We start from the raw sequence: 17,726 nt of genomic DNA on the forward strand, positions 1-17,726 counted from the left end.
TCAAACATATAACATATTGAAAGGTTTATAATGGTGTTCTGATCCCAGAAATTTACCACCCAAAATATAGTCAAGGAAATTATTTCAAGTGTACTTGAGTGTAATGAAAGAATATACCAATCCCCAAAGAGTAGCTACAATTATTCCCTTTAATTCTTATGGAGAATTTCTTGTGTGCAAACTCTGTGCTCAATGGTACAGGAGACCTCTAATCAGTATAATTCATGCAGTGTACCTTGACAATTTTGTCGAGGAGTTAAGATATATATGAGGCAATAACTGTTTAGTCAGCTTTCTGTTGCTGTGACAAAATACCTGAGATAAACAACCTAAAAGGAGGCAATGCTTATTATTATGGCTCAGAGTTTTAGAGCTTTCAGTCCATGGTTGGTTGGCCACATTGTTTTTGGGCCTGTGGCAAAGCAGAACATCATGGTAGGAAGCATGCAGTGGAACAAAAGTGCTAATGTCATGGCAGCTGGGAAGCAAAGAGAGAGAGAGAGGTAGGGGCTGGAGTCCCATTATCCTCTTCAAGGGCATTTCCTCAAACACCTAACTTCTACTGCACCCTGCTTCCTAAAGTTTCCATCACCTCCCAAAAGCGCCACTGGCTGGGGACCACTCCTTTAACATATGAGCCTTTCGGGGATATTCTAGATCCAATGATAGTAAGAACTTCGATATAAATCAGCATATGATAATTTTAAGGGTTTGAAGTGATACGGTAGTTATTTTTGTTCACAAACTTTTTGAATTCTACTTCACTTATTAAGGGTAAAGTTCTTTATGACCCACCTAGATCACTGATAATCACTTTCCAGGGAAAAAGTTAATATGAAAAAGAACTAGGAAAGAACAAAATAAAACCTATTGGTATCAGCATATGTGAATCACTTAGTATTTAAATTTAAGAGAATATAGCTGGATGTGGTGGCACATACCTGTAATTGTTGTGATGCAGGAGGTTGAGGCAGGAGGATTGCAAGTTCAAGGCCAACCTCAGCAGCTTAGCAATACCCTGTCTCAAAATAAAATAAATAAATAAATGAAAAGGGCTGGGGATGTTACTCAGTGGCAAAGGCTAAAACCCCTCTGAGTTCAATCTCTAGTACCAAAGGAAAAAAAAATAGATAGATTGATATATAGATTCATGCCTTTAAATCTTGTAAAGCAATTTTCCATAAAGTAAAAGTGATGATGGCTTTTTCAAACTCACTTTCATAGATTCCTACAAATTATTGGTAATAATTTATAATAAAATTATTAATAAATTCATGATATAATAAAATTCATGACATAAGGAAATAAATTGTCCTTAACAAAACTGAAATAAAATTCACAAATAGACTATATCAATGAAATATTAGTATATAAGCAAATTTTTAATGGATCATAAAAATATTCTGTTTAAGAGTGGCTTTTCAATGAATGGTAAAAATACAAGTCTTAAGTTTTAGTTAGTAGACAAAGACCAAAATTATTCATGCTAATATGCTTTAGTACCCACTATTGAGTTAAACAATCTAAAAAACTATGTTAAAATAATGATAATCAATATTTTTAAGAAACCACTATGTTCCAGGCACTATTGTAAGTGACTGGTATGTACCTCCTTTAATTGCATGGGAAATAATCCCCTTGGGAAATTGGGAGACAGAAATTTGAGCAACTTGCCCAGGAGCACAGCATGAGGGCATCTGACTCAGGAGCTTGCTCATACTCTAACTTCTGTTGCCAATACCAAGGATGTTGAAGAATTTAGAAATGAACAGTGAAAATAGCTGCAGCTGGACATCATGACCACATAAAAGCCACTCTGATGATGTGTCAGTAACAAAGAACATAATTCCAATTATTTTTGTGTGGGTGTGCTTGAAGGTGCTTGGTGTAATAGCTCTTCAGTAGAATACCAAATTAGAATTCTCTGCAAACTTTAGCAATGTATTGATTTAAATTAATAAATATTAAATTTTAGTAAATTTAACATATAAGGAATTTCCTATACCTTAGCAGGACATAATAATAAAAAAAAACTCTTTTGGGAGAAGTCCTTGTACGTTTGAATCAGTGAGGGGGTCCCTCCAAGAGGTTGTCATGGCCCACCACTGTGGACATTTTTTGAAAAGAACTTCTAGTTCAGAGGAAGGGAATGCATTTTACTTTGAGATGGAGCCGGATTCTAATACAGAGTATGACATTTACAATGTGTATAACTTTGGGAGTTACTGTGTCCTTTGAATTTCTGTAATACTTTGTATGGGAAAATGATATTTAACTCACAGGATTCTTTTCAGGATTAAGTGATACATTATACAAAATGCTCTTAACACGGTGGTAAACATGTAGCAGGGGCTAAATAAATGCTATTTTTCTTTCTTGCTCAGATAATTTATGAGAATAATTTACAATAATCTACAAGTAATTTTATAATTTGCAGCATAATTCTCTGGTAGGCAATTTTTCTCAGATTCTTGGGAGAAGTAGCCAGGAAGACCAGGAAGCCACTCTACTGAGTCAAGAGTTTTTGTTAAGGCTCTGCAGCGAAAAATACTTGTAACCTAGGGCAAGGGACTCTGCCTCTTAGTTGACTTTATTATCTGTAAAAGCAACATGGTGAGCCCTTCTAGCTTTAATATCCCATGGAGGACTCACAATTTGGAAATAGAGATCTTTTCTATTACTGGGGGGAAAGAAAGGTAAGAGTTAAGGAGAGGATTTGGGCTAAAAAACTGAATGTCCATATTGCTTCTAGGAAAAAGACTCAGGTTTATAAGGTTTTGAGGAAATAAGTAGTGTTGTAACACTCCAAGGTATTGCTGTTAGATAAGAAATAATTAGTGTTTTGGCGGGTATGACAACATACGCCCAGGCAGCAAAAGCGAAAATAGACCTATGGGATTGCATCAAACTAACCAGCTTCTGCGGAGCAAAGGAAACAACCAAGAGAGTGAAAAGCTCAGAGTGGGAACAAATATTTGTTAAGCTGTGTATCAGATAAGCAGTTAATATCCAAAATCTATGAGGAACTCATCCTACTCAACAGAAAAAACAACCCCCCCCCCAAAAAAAAACACACCAAAACCCCAAATAACTCAATTAAAAAATGGGCAAAGGACACAAGTGAACAGTTGCCTAAGAAATAAGACAGACAATAAAAAGGTGCTTTAGCATCACTAATCATCAGGAAAATACAAATCAAAACCGTAATGAGATATCATTTCACATCTGTTAGAATGACTATTATAAAAAACAAAAGAAATAACAAATGTTGATGAGGGTGCCAAAGTCTTTGTACACTGTTAGTAGGAATGTAAATTGGCACAGCTATTACAGAAAACAATACGAAAGTTGCTTAGAAATTAAAACGAGAACTGCCTTATGATCCAGCAATCCAGTTCTGGGTACATAGCCAAAGAAAATGCAGTCAGGGTCTTGAGATGTCTGTACTTCCAAGTTCACTGCAGCATTCTTCATAATAGTCAAGATATGAAAATAACCCAGGGAAAATGTGACATATTATTTAACATTACAACAGAAGGAAACCCTGCCATTTGCAAAAATGTAGACGAACCCGCAGGATATTATGTTAAGGGAAATAAGCCAGGCACAGAAAGAAAAATACCATAAGATTTCACTTGTATGTAGAGTCTAAAATATTCAATTTTAAAGAAAGAGAATTCTAAAATGAGTAGGAGATAATTTGAGGAGGAAAGAATAGAAAGAGTTTTCAGTTCAAAAGGTTAGTGTAAATAAAGACCCAAGGTATATATGAGAAAAGGGACTGCTGAGCAGTGAAGCTAGGGAAGCCAATGGTAGCCTTTCATTTTAACTAACGAAAGAATAAAAGGTAGATGCAGATGCTGGTGTGACCTGGGTGTCTCCCAGTTAGTGGGTCTTGTGAGTTACTGCAGATATGCGCAAGAATGTGTCCTACACAAGCCATTAAAGGGGGCACAACAAGATAATATTAGCAGGAACCCTCACGGTTGGAATTGTAGAAGATGATTTGGAATAGGAGCAAGTTAGAATCAGGAAGAAGAGAATGCTTTTGTGAGAAGACGGTGGAATAGGATGGGATGGCAACTCTGGAGAGATGGAGGATGCGGGAGAGCGGAGAGAAAGAAAGAATGGTTACTTAATTGTTGTGAGAGGGAAGGAAAAGGGGAGACATTCAGATGATAGTTGCCCGACATAAACAGCTGAGTGGCTGATAGAGTCATTTGCGGAGAGAAAGCTAGAAGAGGAGTGATTGAGGAAGAGATGGTTGGAAAAAAATCAAAAGTTCAGAGTTGAACATAGTAACAGACTGAGGAATATGTGAGTGTAGTGGGTTGAATAGTGTTCCCTCAAAAGAAATGATCCTGTGAATGTGATTTCTTTTGGAAAAAGTGATCTTTACAAATAGATGTAATTAAGTTTATGATCTCCAAACACCATCCTCCTTGATTATCTAGGTGGTCTTTAAATCCAGTAATAGGGAAGGCACAGAGCTGGATTCAAACAAAGATGAGGCTTTAGACTTGAAAAGAATAGAAAAGGGAGATGGGATATCTGGCAAGAAAGTGGTTGAAATTATGGCTGTAGAATGATAAGGAAACTCCTTTGAAGTACACAGTACAAACAGAAATGGGTATGTTTCATAGATTTGCAACTTGAATTTTTACAAACGAAACAGACCCAGGACCAGCTCATTACCATGGCCGTGGAATGTAGTTTAAAGAATGTGAGAGTCAGGAAGAAGAGAGAAAGCCCTGGGGATGTCAATAGAAGGACATTCTGATGGGATTAAAGAATTGAGGCAGAAGTGGATTGAGAGAAAGGATCAGAAGTTGTGATTAGAGAGGGAGACTAAGGTTTTATTTCATGTACTCAGTTTCAGTGGTGAGACTGATGTGGTCCTTGGGGATGGATTGCTTATGAGGGGTAAAGGAAGTTGCTTTGTGCCAAGAAAATTAGAAACCAGGTCATTGGACAAATCATCTGCTCAACTATTTTTTTGGCCATCTCCAGTAATGCGAGGACTTGGAGTTAAAAGGAGCCCAAATCTTTTTTTCCCTATATTTTCAACTGGTGCATTATAATTATGCGTAACAGTGGTATTCATTGTTACATATCCATACATGCACATGATATGACAGTGTAATCTGGTGAATATCATTCTCCAGTATTTTCCCTTCTGTTCCCTCCTCTTTTTTTCAGGTCCCTTTCCTCTACTGGTCTTACTTTAATTTTCATGAGACCGCCCCCCCTCCCCGGCCCCGCCACCCAGCACATCACCTTTCTTTTCCTTTATCTTCTTGATCTTTTACCTATTAGAAAAAAAAAATGTAACTTTTGACTTCTTGAATTTGGCTTATTTTGCTTAACATAATGCTCTCAAATTCCATTTGTTTTTCCTGCAAATGACATAATTCCATCCTTCTTTATGGCTGAATAAAACTCCATTGTGTATATATACCACATTTTCTTTATCCATTCATCCATTGACAGACACCTAGTCTGGATCTATAATTTGGCTTTTGTGAATTGTGCTGCTATAAACAGGTATTATGAATGTACCACTCTAGTGTGATATTTTTAATTCTTTAGTATACATACCAAGGTGTGGCATAGCTGGGTCATACAGTGTGTGTCAGCTTTGCATTTTTGTGATCAAAATACCTGACCAGAATGACTTAGAGGAGAGGAAGTTTATTTTGGCTCATGGTTTTAGAGATTTAGTCCATGGTTGGCCATGTCCATTGCTTTGGGCCCAAGGTGAGGCAGAACGTCATGGCAGAGGAACACTGCTCCCCTCATTGTGGCCAGGACAGAGAGAGAGAGAGGGAAGTGGCCACAGGGAAGATGAATCCTTTCAGGGCATGCCCCTAGTGACCCACCTCCTCCAGCCATGCCCCACTGCCTATAGTTACCACCCAGTTCATTCAAACTAGAATGGATTAATGGGGTTACAAATCTTACAGTTCAATCATTTCACCTTCAGACATTCCTGCATTAACATAGGAGCTTTTGGGGGACACCTCATACTCAAAGCACAACATGGTGGTTCCATTCCTAGTCTTTTGAGAATCTCTATGCTGACTTCTGTAGTGATTGCACTAATTACTATTTCATCAGCAGTGTAAAAGTGTAACAAGAGCCAAAACCTTAAATGAATATGTGAGAATGATATTCACCAGATTACACTGTCATATCATGTGCATGTATGGATATGTAACAATGAATACCACTGTTACGCATAATTATAATGCACCAGTTGAAAATATGGGGAAAAAAAGATTTGGGCTCCTTTTAACTCCACATTTGGGCTCCTTTTAACTCCTGGAATCCAGTAGAAGACAGCAAAGAAAAATGGCAGAGGATGAAATAATAGGGAAGGCCTCAAAAGAACGGAGAATGGAGAGGGAGAGAATGAAAATCCTGAAGCAGCAGTATGGTTTGAGAGGCCCCTGACTCCACCTTCAGATCATCTGAGGTTGGGAGAAAATAGCAGTTGCTGCTGGAGAGGGCTGCAGGGGAGGCAGAACCTGGGCAGAGCTAGCCTAAGTGAGTACTGGGGAGGAAAAGCAATTTTCAGTGTAAAAGTTGGTGGTAAGAGATATGGGAGACCCGTGAATGGAATTCTGAAGAATATGGGGGATAAACGGGGCAGGCAGAAAGCAGGGAAGGATGTAGTAAGACATTTTGGGTTTTGGTCAGGATTACTGTTTACCACTGATTTGATGGGATTCTGCCCCTTGGCCAGTTCCTTGATGGGAGTCTTAGTGTTACCTCTTAGGAAGCTCACCTCATCTATGTTCAAGTGTTCTTCAAGGTAATTTTAATTCCCTTCTTTAGGAATCCATATTTTTTCTAATTCTCTTAACTCTCAAACTTTTCTTTGATTTTTAATACCTTGCTTGGATTGAACGATTAAACTTCAGATATTTGGGACACTCAGGAGAATTTGGTTATCATAATGACAAAAAGCACAATTACCTCTTTTCTATTGAAGTGACTTAGCTTCCTCCCTCTCTCCCTTTCTTCCTTCTCTTTCTCTTTCCCCCTTTCCTTTTATTTCTTTCTCCTGTTATTCCAAATATAACATTTTGGTATAAGGACTCTCATACAGTAATCCTTAATTGAAGTTTTCCCTGAGTGGTTTGTTATTTTAATCTCTCCCTTTTCAGGCAACATGTTAAAAATGCTTTGTTAAATTGCTACAGATCCTGTTTTGATGGAGAATTGACAGGTGTTATTTTTGAAACTACTAGATGTCTGCCACTGAGTGGACTTGAATTCACAGAAAGATTACGGTTTTGAGGTTGAAATGCTGAGGTAATAAGGCAAATGTGGGCCCTACCATCAAAATGAGCTGGCTGTTACAGAGGCAGCGTGGCTAACACTTCCTGGTTTCATAAAGCACAGGTTAACTCTAGGCTTACGCTTTCCCATGTCTGTAACCATTATGTGATGTTATGATGTCTCTCTAGGGGAATTTAAGATACTTGCAACCATGTGCTCTGGTGAAATCTCATGTTTCATATCTTCATTTAATGTCTAATTAAAGGTATCATGTCAACAAAAAAATGTAAGGATAGGAGGAGAATTGTAGGAACTTTTCATATTTGTTTTCCTCATAATCTTACTCTAGTTTGAAAAATATACTTTTGGGTTTTAAAACATTGAACAGTTTTTGCTCTGTTTTTAAAAAATTAGATTTTTAGGAGTCATTGCTTTTTCACATATTATGTTCTGTCCCCTTGAATATTTTTTAGTACTTTAATGCAAAACAGAATTAAACTAATGTAAAAGATGTATATTATAGACACATAAGTAGTGTGAATTTATTATAATAGAATATAAGATCCTTGAGGGGACAGTTCTATTAATATTCTTTTATGTTCTTTATGTGTGACATCAACTGAGTGGCAATACTTCTAAGCATTAAGTATTAGTAGTTGCCTTGTATCAGGAAGTTATTTAATTTCCTTTCAAGTTTGGTTTCAAGTTGTTACATAAATATCAAATTATTTTAACATAAAAATATTTCACATTGTTAAAGCAGTATTCCATCCCCTCTGATTTTCTGGTCTAGCTAGCAAACATGTCCAGGTATTACAGTTGCTTCTGCATATGGAACAATTTTTGGACTCCAGATTCTTTGCCTGAAGACTTGTTCAATGGCATTTGATTTAAAGTTTAACCCTCATAAGCGTGTCTGATGGTTAATGAAGAGAAGAGGTTTTACTTCCCACTGTTGAAATAATCTACAATTATTCATGTAGAATAATTTAATTCATTGATTTATTTTGTCATAGTACCATCATTTATTTATATTTTGTTTACTGTCAGCTAGAGTTCTTATGGTCTTTAAATCCCTATTAATAAGTAATAACCGCAACAATTGAAGTTAATCAAGTGGCTAACTGCTGACAAGCACAGTTTTACACACTTTGCATCATTAATTTTTAAAATCCTTTAGTAACCAGATGAATTACGAATGTTATTCTTTCATTTTAAAGATGAGTATAGTTAGACATGACACAAGGTCGTGGAGTTAGCGGGTAGCAGAGCAGGGATTCAAAGTTGGCAGTTTGGATCTAGACTCATGCTCTAATCTTGCAGTTATTTTTTAATATGGTCTGATTTACGTACTCACAAACTCTAGATGTAATTACTATTATTTATAAGTAGATATTTTCTTTAAGAAGATTTTAGATTTACAGGAAAGTTGAAAAGAAGTACTGAGAATTTCCATGTACCCCATAACTCCTTCACTGTTTTAACATTTTACGTAACCATTTGTAAAAACTAAGATGGATTTTGGTGCATTACTATTAACTAAATTCCATACTTAATTCAGATTTCACTAGTTTTTTCCATTATTGTCCTTTTTCTGTCCCAGGATGCTATCTACAATACCATTTAATATTTAGTCATCTCATTCGTCTCCTCTGGTCTGAAACAGTTTCTCAGTCTTTCCTTTTTTTTTTTTTAAATTATGATTTCCATTTTATTTGATGTATGTATGTATGCATGTATGTATTTAGGGTGGTGCTGGGGATTGAACCCAAGGCCTTGTGCATGCTAGGCAAGAACTTTACCAGTTGTGTTAGATTCCCGGCCCCTCAGTCTTTCCTTGTTTTTATTTTTCAGGAATACTGATCAAATAGTTGGTAAATAACTCTCAATTTAGGTTTGTGTGATTTTGTTATGAATTTGGGGAAGTGTACCACAGAGATGAAGTATCCTTCTCATCACATCATTCCAGGGGTGCATGATATCAACATGACTACTTACTGGTCAGTGATGTTAACCTTAATCACCTGGCCAAGATAGCATTTGCTAGGTTTCTTTACTGTAAATTTACTCCCGTATTTTCATATTTTATTTTTTTGGAAACAAGTTACTAAGTCTAACCCATGTTCCAAAAGACAGGGATAAAACTATTTTTAATCTGTAATTTTTATATCATAAGCTTTTTCTCTTTCAAATAACTTTATGTATCTTCTAAGAGTATGGGGACTTGTTGAAGTCAAAGGGGAAGTATGATTATGAATGACATAAAACTAACAGGAATAGGGATGTATGAGATGAAGAGGAAAATGTGTATGTAGGCTCCTATTCAGAGCCATTGAAACACATCTTTTTTTTTTTTTTTCTCCCCTTTGGTACTTGGAATTGAGTCCAGGGCTGTTTAATCACTGAGCCACATCCCAGCTCTTGTATTTTATTTAGGGACAGAGTCTCACTAAGTTGCTTAAGATCTTGCTAAATTGCTGAGGCTGGCTTTGAACTCACAATCCTCCTGCCTCAGCCTCCCAAATGGCTGGGATTACAGGCCACTGTGCCAAACATATCTTTTTATTTAGAGATTTTGATTCAGTATTTTCTAAAGTGTGTTATACAAAATATTAGTTTCATGGGAAGTCAATTGGTTTATTTGAATTAAGAAATCCATTACTTAACAAATCTGTAAGCTGTTGGTAAGATGAAGATAAATTTCTTTGTTTCAGTACTTTTCGGAGACTTTAAAAATGACTATAATTCTCCAAGAGGAGTAAGTAATTTTCAGTGTTTCCAAGTTTTGTATTCTCCCATAATGCTTAGAGCATACAGGCATCTCAAGAAACTCACACTTTGTGAAAATATTTTAGAAATAGCTGCTCTATTTTGGATTCCATCATGCTGTCTGAGTCCATATGAAATTTATTGGTGTCTTAGAAAACAATGCAACAGAATCACTATATTACAATAATATAGTTACCATTAAAACATTTTTTGTAGCTGTTATTTTGGAGTTTTGTGAAGGTTTGACAAATAACTTTAATAAACTTATTGGTGGCATATTTTAATTCATCATTTTGAAGCAGTAACTTTGAAATGACCAATAGTCAGTGATCAAACAGGATTGTGCTAATATAGTAAAATAATAATAATGATGGAACTACAAAGTAGAAAACTGACTTTTAATTTTTGCAAATTGAAAATTATTCTTGATGATTCTTCTAGAAAAATAAGACCAAAAATATTTTGACAGAATCATAGGAATGGTAATGTAACCTCTAAGTTTTGAGAAGTCTTTGAATCAGCATTCAAATTATGCCAATGGGGAATATAGTCATTTCAGATCAGACAGGGATTTTATCCAAAATTTGAAGGATAAGCCATAAGATATCTACTAGCATTTTAAAAAATATTCATCAGCTGTTGTTTTGGCCTGTGCTCAGTGATACATAGAGCTTTGCTGTGATGCAGGCTTCTCCTGGTGCCTCTGTAAAGTTTGCATTCTGGATCCACTTTGTCTGAGCTCCTTTTGAAAACTGACTCCTGGGAGATATGCCAATTTGGATGCATAGGTATTGGTAACTATGTGTGTGCATGTATTTGTGTGGGCACACATATATATTTGTTTTGTTTTATTATAATATCTGGATGTGAAGTTTCCTGAACAACTAAAATGAAACAATATTGAATGTATTCAGGGTACCTTTAAAAGTACAAATAAACCCAATCAAATATCAGGGAACTCAAAATAATCAATGTTGAAGTCCGTGATCTTGAATCAATCATGAGGCATCTCCTTGCAGCTCTAAATAACAGGTCATACATTACAGTTGGCTGTTCAACACTGTTGACTAAAGGGAGTTTTTATTTTCATCTCACTTTTAACTGATATAAAGAATCCAAGACTTAGAAAATGCTCCATTTACTTTAAATAATGGGATGATGTTGAGAATCCTCAAGACTGGAGTGCAAGTGATTTCTAGGTAGGTGTGATGCCTCATATGTTAATAGTAGTAATACTAATAATAGTTAATATCTACTCAAACTTACTCTGAGCCACAAATGAGGCTAAATTAGTCTTTATTTTTAAAGTATCAGTTTATTTTAGTTGACACATAATTATACATATTTATGAGGTACAATATGATGTTTTGATATAAGCACACTTTATGTAAAATTCAAACCAGGGCAACTGGCATATCCATCACCTTAAACATTTATCATTTCTTTGTGGTGAGAACATTCAAAATCTTCTCTTATATTTTGAAATATTGCATTAATTTTTCTTATAGTCACCTTTGTATGCAATGGAATACATATATTCTTCCTGTGTAATCTATTGACTATGTACTATCTTTCTTTAACCCTCAGCACAATACTGAAAATTGGATACTATATGATTTCATTTTAAACTTTATTTGATTTTATTTCTAACACCATTACTTATAAATTTGATTGCCAGAAGTTCAAATAGTACTCACAAATAGTACATACAAATGGGTGTGTAAATAGAAAACGAAGACCTTTACCACCTAATATCAGTTACTGTTCATAGTTTAATACATGAACTACTACATAATTTTAAAATAGTCACACATAAATTGGTAGTTAAAAAACAGGTTTATGTTGAACATATTATTCTGTAACTTTTTTTCTATTTAGTAAACTGAGAGCACTATTCACTATATACACATAGGGTGCATATTACTCCCGTCTGTGTAAAGCATAATTGAACTAACCACTCCTATATTGATGAAAATTGTGTATGTATCATTTTTTGCAATAATAAACAATGCTGAATCGAACACCTTTATTCATTTCCTCTGTTCTCTCTATTTTTATGTAAGATGAAGCTGAGAGTTGGGCTGGATGAGTAACTTGTTCAATGTCATATAGCTAGTAAAGGGTGTGCCCCAGTGTGAGTCAGGTCTAATCCCCAAACTCATGTTCTCAACTGCTCTGTACTCAATGACCTAATGTGTTATCAGCGTGATGTCATTTTTTGGTTACTTTTAAGCTTTGGAGTAAGAATATCTTTTCTCTCCTGCTAATTCTCACTTTATAACTGCATGTGACAGGTGAAACCAGAATGACAATTTCATTTTCATTAGAGGCAACCCTGTGAGAGGGAAGTCAGGTGTGCAGTTAGGATTGTGTCAAAGGCAAATGTTGAGGATAGTGGGGCCATTTCTTTAGTGGATCTGGGACAGTGTTGCTGGAGTTCTGAGATTAACTTCTCTGCTCCTTTCTCTAAGTTCTTTTGATCTGCTTGTCCTAGACATTTAATTCAAGTGTTCACACAAACTTTCAAAGAAGGGCCACATCTAGACTTCACTAATTTTTAGTTACTATCTTTGAAGTATTAAATAACTGCAATAAGCATGAATTACCTCTGACTTTTTTTTTTTTACTTTGAATATTTTCTTTGTCTACTGAGGAAATTAAAATGGCTACAAGTAATGCCATGAAATTCACTGAAACGACATAATTTCAGTGAAACCAACATGATTTCATTCAAAGTAGGTCCATTCTGGCAGAGAGAATTGAATTTTCCTCACATTTTCTTTTCCCTTCTTAAGGCATTCCTTTGCCTCTGGTCTAAAATAGTTTTAATTTCTTTGCAGGAGGGCAAAGGAATTTGAGCCTTTAAAGGCCCTTTTCTTCCATAGCTTACCTTTATCATTCTCATTTATATTTTTATGTTATAGCACTGTTTCACCACTCACATTCTTTCAAAGCATAAATTCATTTTAGTTAACTCTTCAGAAATACTTCTTTTCCCTCAATCTTATTTTGGATTTTTCTTCATGGATCATTAGGATGGATGAAACAAATTGGAACAAATGAAAAAGACCTGGGTAGGTGTCAGAGGACTTGGGCCATTTTTCCTAACCTTTTTGAGTCCAAGTCATACTTTGAGATCTCATGGTCAAGGCAAGGTATTGTTTTAGATATTACAGTAACAATATATCCTACAGAATTAGAGAATATGATTATGATTTCAGGAATCATGTATATAAATGAAAAACATTTACAAAACAAATATTCTTTTGTTAGCAATGTGAAGTTTTCTTTTAAACACTGTATGTACTGCTAATCATATATATATATATATATAAAATACTTGTAGAGGTATGGATATCATTGCTCACTATAATGTATTTTGTGCTGTTTTAACAATACCACAGACTGGGTAGTTTATAAAGAATAGAAATTTACTGGCTTACAGTTTTGGAGGCTAAGAAGTATCAGCTAGCATCAGGTAAGGGCCTTCTTGCTGTGTATTAGTTGGCAGGAGGGATCGCGTGGTGGAAGGGGAAAGAGAAGGCCAGAGAAGAAGTGGGTGCCAATCTTGCCCTTTTGTAATGGCACCCTCATGGTCTAATCACTTCTGATTCTATCTCTTAATACTGTTACATTGTAATTAAATTCCAACAAGGATGTTGAAGATGACAATCAAACCACAGCACTTAGGTTTTTCAGAATTTGTTCTTTGAAAAAGAGATGAATCTCTTTCTTCTCTCAACATTTCTTAGGTTCTCCCATCTACAAATGCATTATTTCCAAGATTTTTCATACAGTTTAATTGGATAATTTTATCTATGTAAAGTAAGATAGTTTTACCTATCCAAAATTATTAGCATTAGAATTATTTTCTATATTTCTATATTGAGATCTATCTATATAAACTTTGTTATATATGTGTTCCCATAATTTTGTTTGTTATTGTATGCATTTGTTATTGTATGTATTCCTATAATTTATAAGCTATCAACCCATATACATCTCTGTTCACAGGGTAATTAATTCTTTACTAAAGTACTTTGACCTGATGTCTCTTTTATAGAGTTGTCCACACTTTCTGTTGAGGGAATATTAATTATTTTAGTGGGAAGAAGAACTGATGAAAATTAAATTGTAGGGATTTGTTTTGTATAATATGGTAATGACCATAGACAATAATGTAATGTATACTTAAAAACTTCTAAAAGAATAGATTTTAAATCTTCTCTCCACAAAAAATAAGTATATATATATATATATATATATATATATATATATATATATATAATATATGTTTGATTTAGTCATCCCACAATATATATATGTATATGTCAAAACACCTTATTAGATTCCATCTATATGTACAATAACAACAAAAAGACATCATTGCTTTAAGAATGTTTTCTTTGATATAAGGAGGCTGATTCATAGTGGGATAGGGAGAAGGAGTATGGGAGGAATAGATGAACTCTAGATAGATTAGAGAGGTTAGAGGGGAAGGGAAGGGGTATGGTGTTAGAAATGATGGTGGAATATGATGATCATTATCCAAAGTACAGGTAAGAAGACACGAATTGGTGTGAATATACTTTGTATACAATTGGAGATATGAAAAATTGTGTTCTATGTGTAATAAGAATTGTAATGCATTCTCTGTCATATATAAATAAATAAAAAGTGAAAAAAAAAAGAGATTGTAAAACAACAAGCCCCAAATTTGTAATAGTCAGTTATAGGAGAAGAGAATATGCTTCAAATAGAAGATGGATTCCCTCAGCTGTAGAAAACATACAAATGAACAAATAAGCAGCCGCAGCAACAACAGCAACATAAACTAAGAATCTGCCAAAAATTTTAGTTTATTCGCAAGGAGTACCATGTGACTATAAAAAAAGTTGATCATGGGCTGCAGATGTAGCTCAGTGGCAGAACACTTCCTTAGCACGCATGGGCAATACAAAAAAACAAAAATAAAAAATTAAACAACTGATCATGTTTAACACATTTCTCACTAGAGTTACTTTAGTAGAACTTCAAGTCATGGTTGAAGTGAAACTGGGGGCTCATGCTCACCGAGGATCATTCCCCTACTTTTACGTGACAAGGTGGGATGAGACATACAACCATGACTGACATTCAGGGACCAACAAAAGCACATTGGATGCAACCCCTCACAATGGAGTGATTTAAGGTGCGTGACTGACAGAAGCAAAAAGAAAAACTCACTTGGGGAAACCCCACGTACCTGGAGAATGACAGAAAGGATAATTATAGACTTGGCCCAGCTTTCTCACTCAGAGATGAGCTGTTGTTTTCTGTAGAAGTTTCTAGATGATAGTAAACCAACATCTCCCTAAAATGCAGTGCTCTCTTGTGATCTGTTTAGTTCTACATAGGATTTCTACTTCTACCCCCTTTACTTTCTGCTTGAATCGACAGTGTGTTTAGTATTACTGCAAAAGCTTTGGTGTAAATATGGACGCCCTCACTTCTCCAAACAAAAACAAGCATGTTATGTTACTAGCTTTTAGCAAATGGTGAGTCCCTATTTTCTGAGACACATTGGTTGTACTTTTCTGTTTTGGCCTCATGCTTCTGAAAGGAACAGGGAGGATTCCTTAGAAGTTAATGGGACAAAAAAGTTAATGGGAGTGACCGTTTAATTGTTTATGGGGACCTCAGTTACAATATAGCTAAGGTTTACATCCTTTCTAGACTCTATTAAAAACAGAGCACAAAAATTGCATTTTCTATCTGTTTGTATTATATCCAAACATATTTTGGTTTAAAGTTGGATTCTAGCTAAGTTGAATCAAGTTGCTTTGTTTTCCTGTAACATCTTTCACAGTGGGCAGTAGTATTTCCTATGGACTTTTGGATTCATTGCCTTGGCTTTCAGTACCAACCCCACTATCATAGACCCCCCTTTAAATTTCTGTTATAGCCCAATGATCATATTTCACACTGTGAATTAATCTCAGATGCAGAATTTCACTATCCAAAGCCACAAAGGTGGGACTAGTTTTAGTTTTCACTTTTCATTTCACTTGTCCAACACATTGATCATAGAAAAGAAGCCAGAGCCTTTCCTGTACTACATAGGAAATATTCTGGCTTTATGTTAACGCTAAGGCCTTTCTGAGTCTAGAGAAGATAATGGCATAACTTCATGTGGAACATTACTGATCAAGTGATAACATTAAAATTTAAGGGTTTTGTGTATTTATTATCATCAGTATACAGGAGCCGAATATCTATTTCATGTTAATATTCATAGTTACAAATTTTTATTAATTATCTTATTAAATAACAAGAGTTGGCTGGTATTACTGCATCTAATCTTGGTTTTCTTGTGGTAGGAATTATTATTTTTTCACTTAAATAATTAAAAAATAATTTAAAATAGATGCAATTTTTGGAAACAGAGTTGAGATGTATGGAAGCTAAATAAATATGAATTTGTAAGTAGAAAAGCAAGATTATGCTCAAACCTTTGGATTCCAAGTCTCCTATTATCTTCCACTGTCCAGACTAAGAAAGGTCTCGGGTCTCATTTGTGTCTAGTAGTAAATGTACGCTTGCTGAAACTATGAGGAAACTTCGTTCCATGTACTCTCCTCCTGGAGGCTAATGCCCAACTAGAACAAACAATATCTTCTAGTGAGGCAGGAACTGTGCCTGAGTGGAGAAATTCTTGGTTTTTCACATATATAGCTCTCCAGTTAATAGCCTATAACCATATTTCCATAGAGGAAAAATGATTATATATTCATATAAACTCCTAGATGATAGGTTTAGGTATGCCTGGGTGGGTACAGCACAGTGTGCTTGGTAGTAGGGTGGGGTGCCTGTCAGTATCTGAGGGATGCATAGTCTGTGGACCCAGACAAGGAACTTGTTAGTGCTAAGGGTTACATGGGTGACTTTGGTGTGTAAGGGGGCTTCCCTGCTTAGAGAAGTTTTTTTCAGAGCTTTGTAAGGGTCAGCAAGACTTCCTTTTGGTCTTCAGGGCTGGGTCAGTGGAGCTACTGGGGCAGCTTCACAGGATCCCAGGTGGGCAGCGTCTCAAGATAGCTTCATGCAGCAAGAACCTGTGTGTGGGAGGGCAAAACATGGGCAGGGTTCTTTTTCCAGGACAATGCAATAATGGGTAGCCTGGCCTCTCCAAACTTGGCTTAGGGCCCAAGAAGTCTGAAGGGTTCCTAGCAGTAAATTTCTCAGGTGCCTGTGGTATGAGTGGGGACTTCCAGGGGGCTCCTGCTTACCTTTTCCATGACAAGCTAAGTCCCTTTTGGTTCATGTTGACCTTGGGAGCTAAACTGGTGGATACTGCATGTTTAGTTTTCTTTATGAGTTCATCACATCTCTCTGATTATCAATATTTCTGCCACATCTCTATTATGTTCTGATTCTCTGCTTCAAACTCTCCAGTGAAATAGCTGCTGTTTCCCCCAGATTTGATCCTTTGTTTCATGGAAGGAAATGTGGCTGATCCTTCTAGCCAGCCATCTTGCTTAAATCTCTGGGTTTTTTTCTTACAAATGAGAAATGAGAAATTGAGTTTTGGAGTGGGTAAGTAATTTCTTTAGATTCACAGTTACTAAAAGAAAGGACCAAGGTCTCTATACTTGTCTATCTCCTTCTATTTTTATAGCTCCTCCTGATCTTAATTA

This window comes from Marmota flaviventris, chromosome 3 (genome assembly GCF_047511675.1).
Source record: "Marmota flaviventris isolate mMarFla1 chromosome 3, mMarFla1.hap1, whole genome shotgun sequence".
NCBI classification, from domain to species: domain Eukaryota; kingdom Metazoa; phylum Chordata; class Mammalia; order Rodentia; family Sciuridae; genus Marmota; species Marmota flaviventris.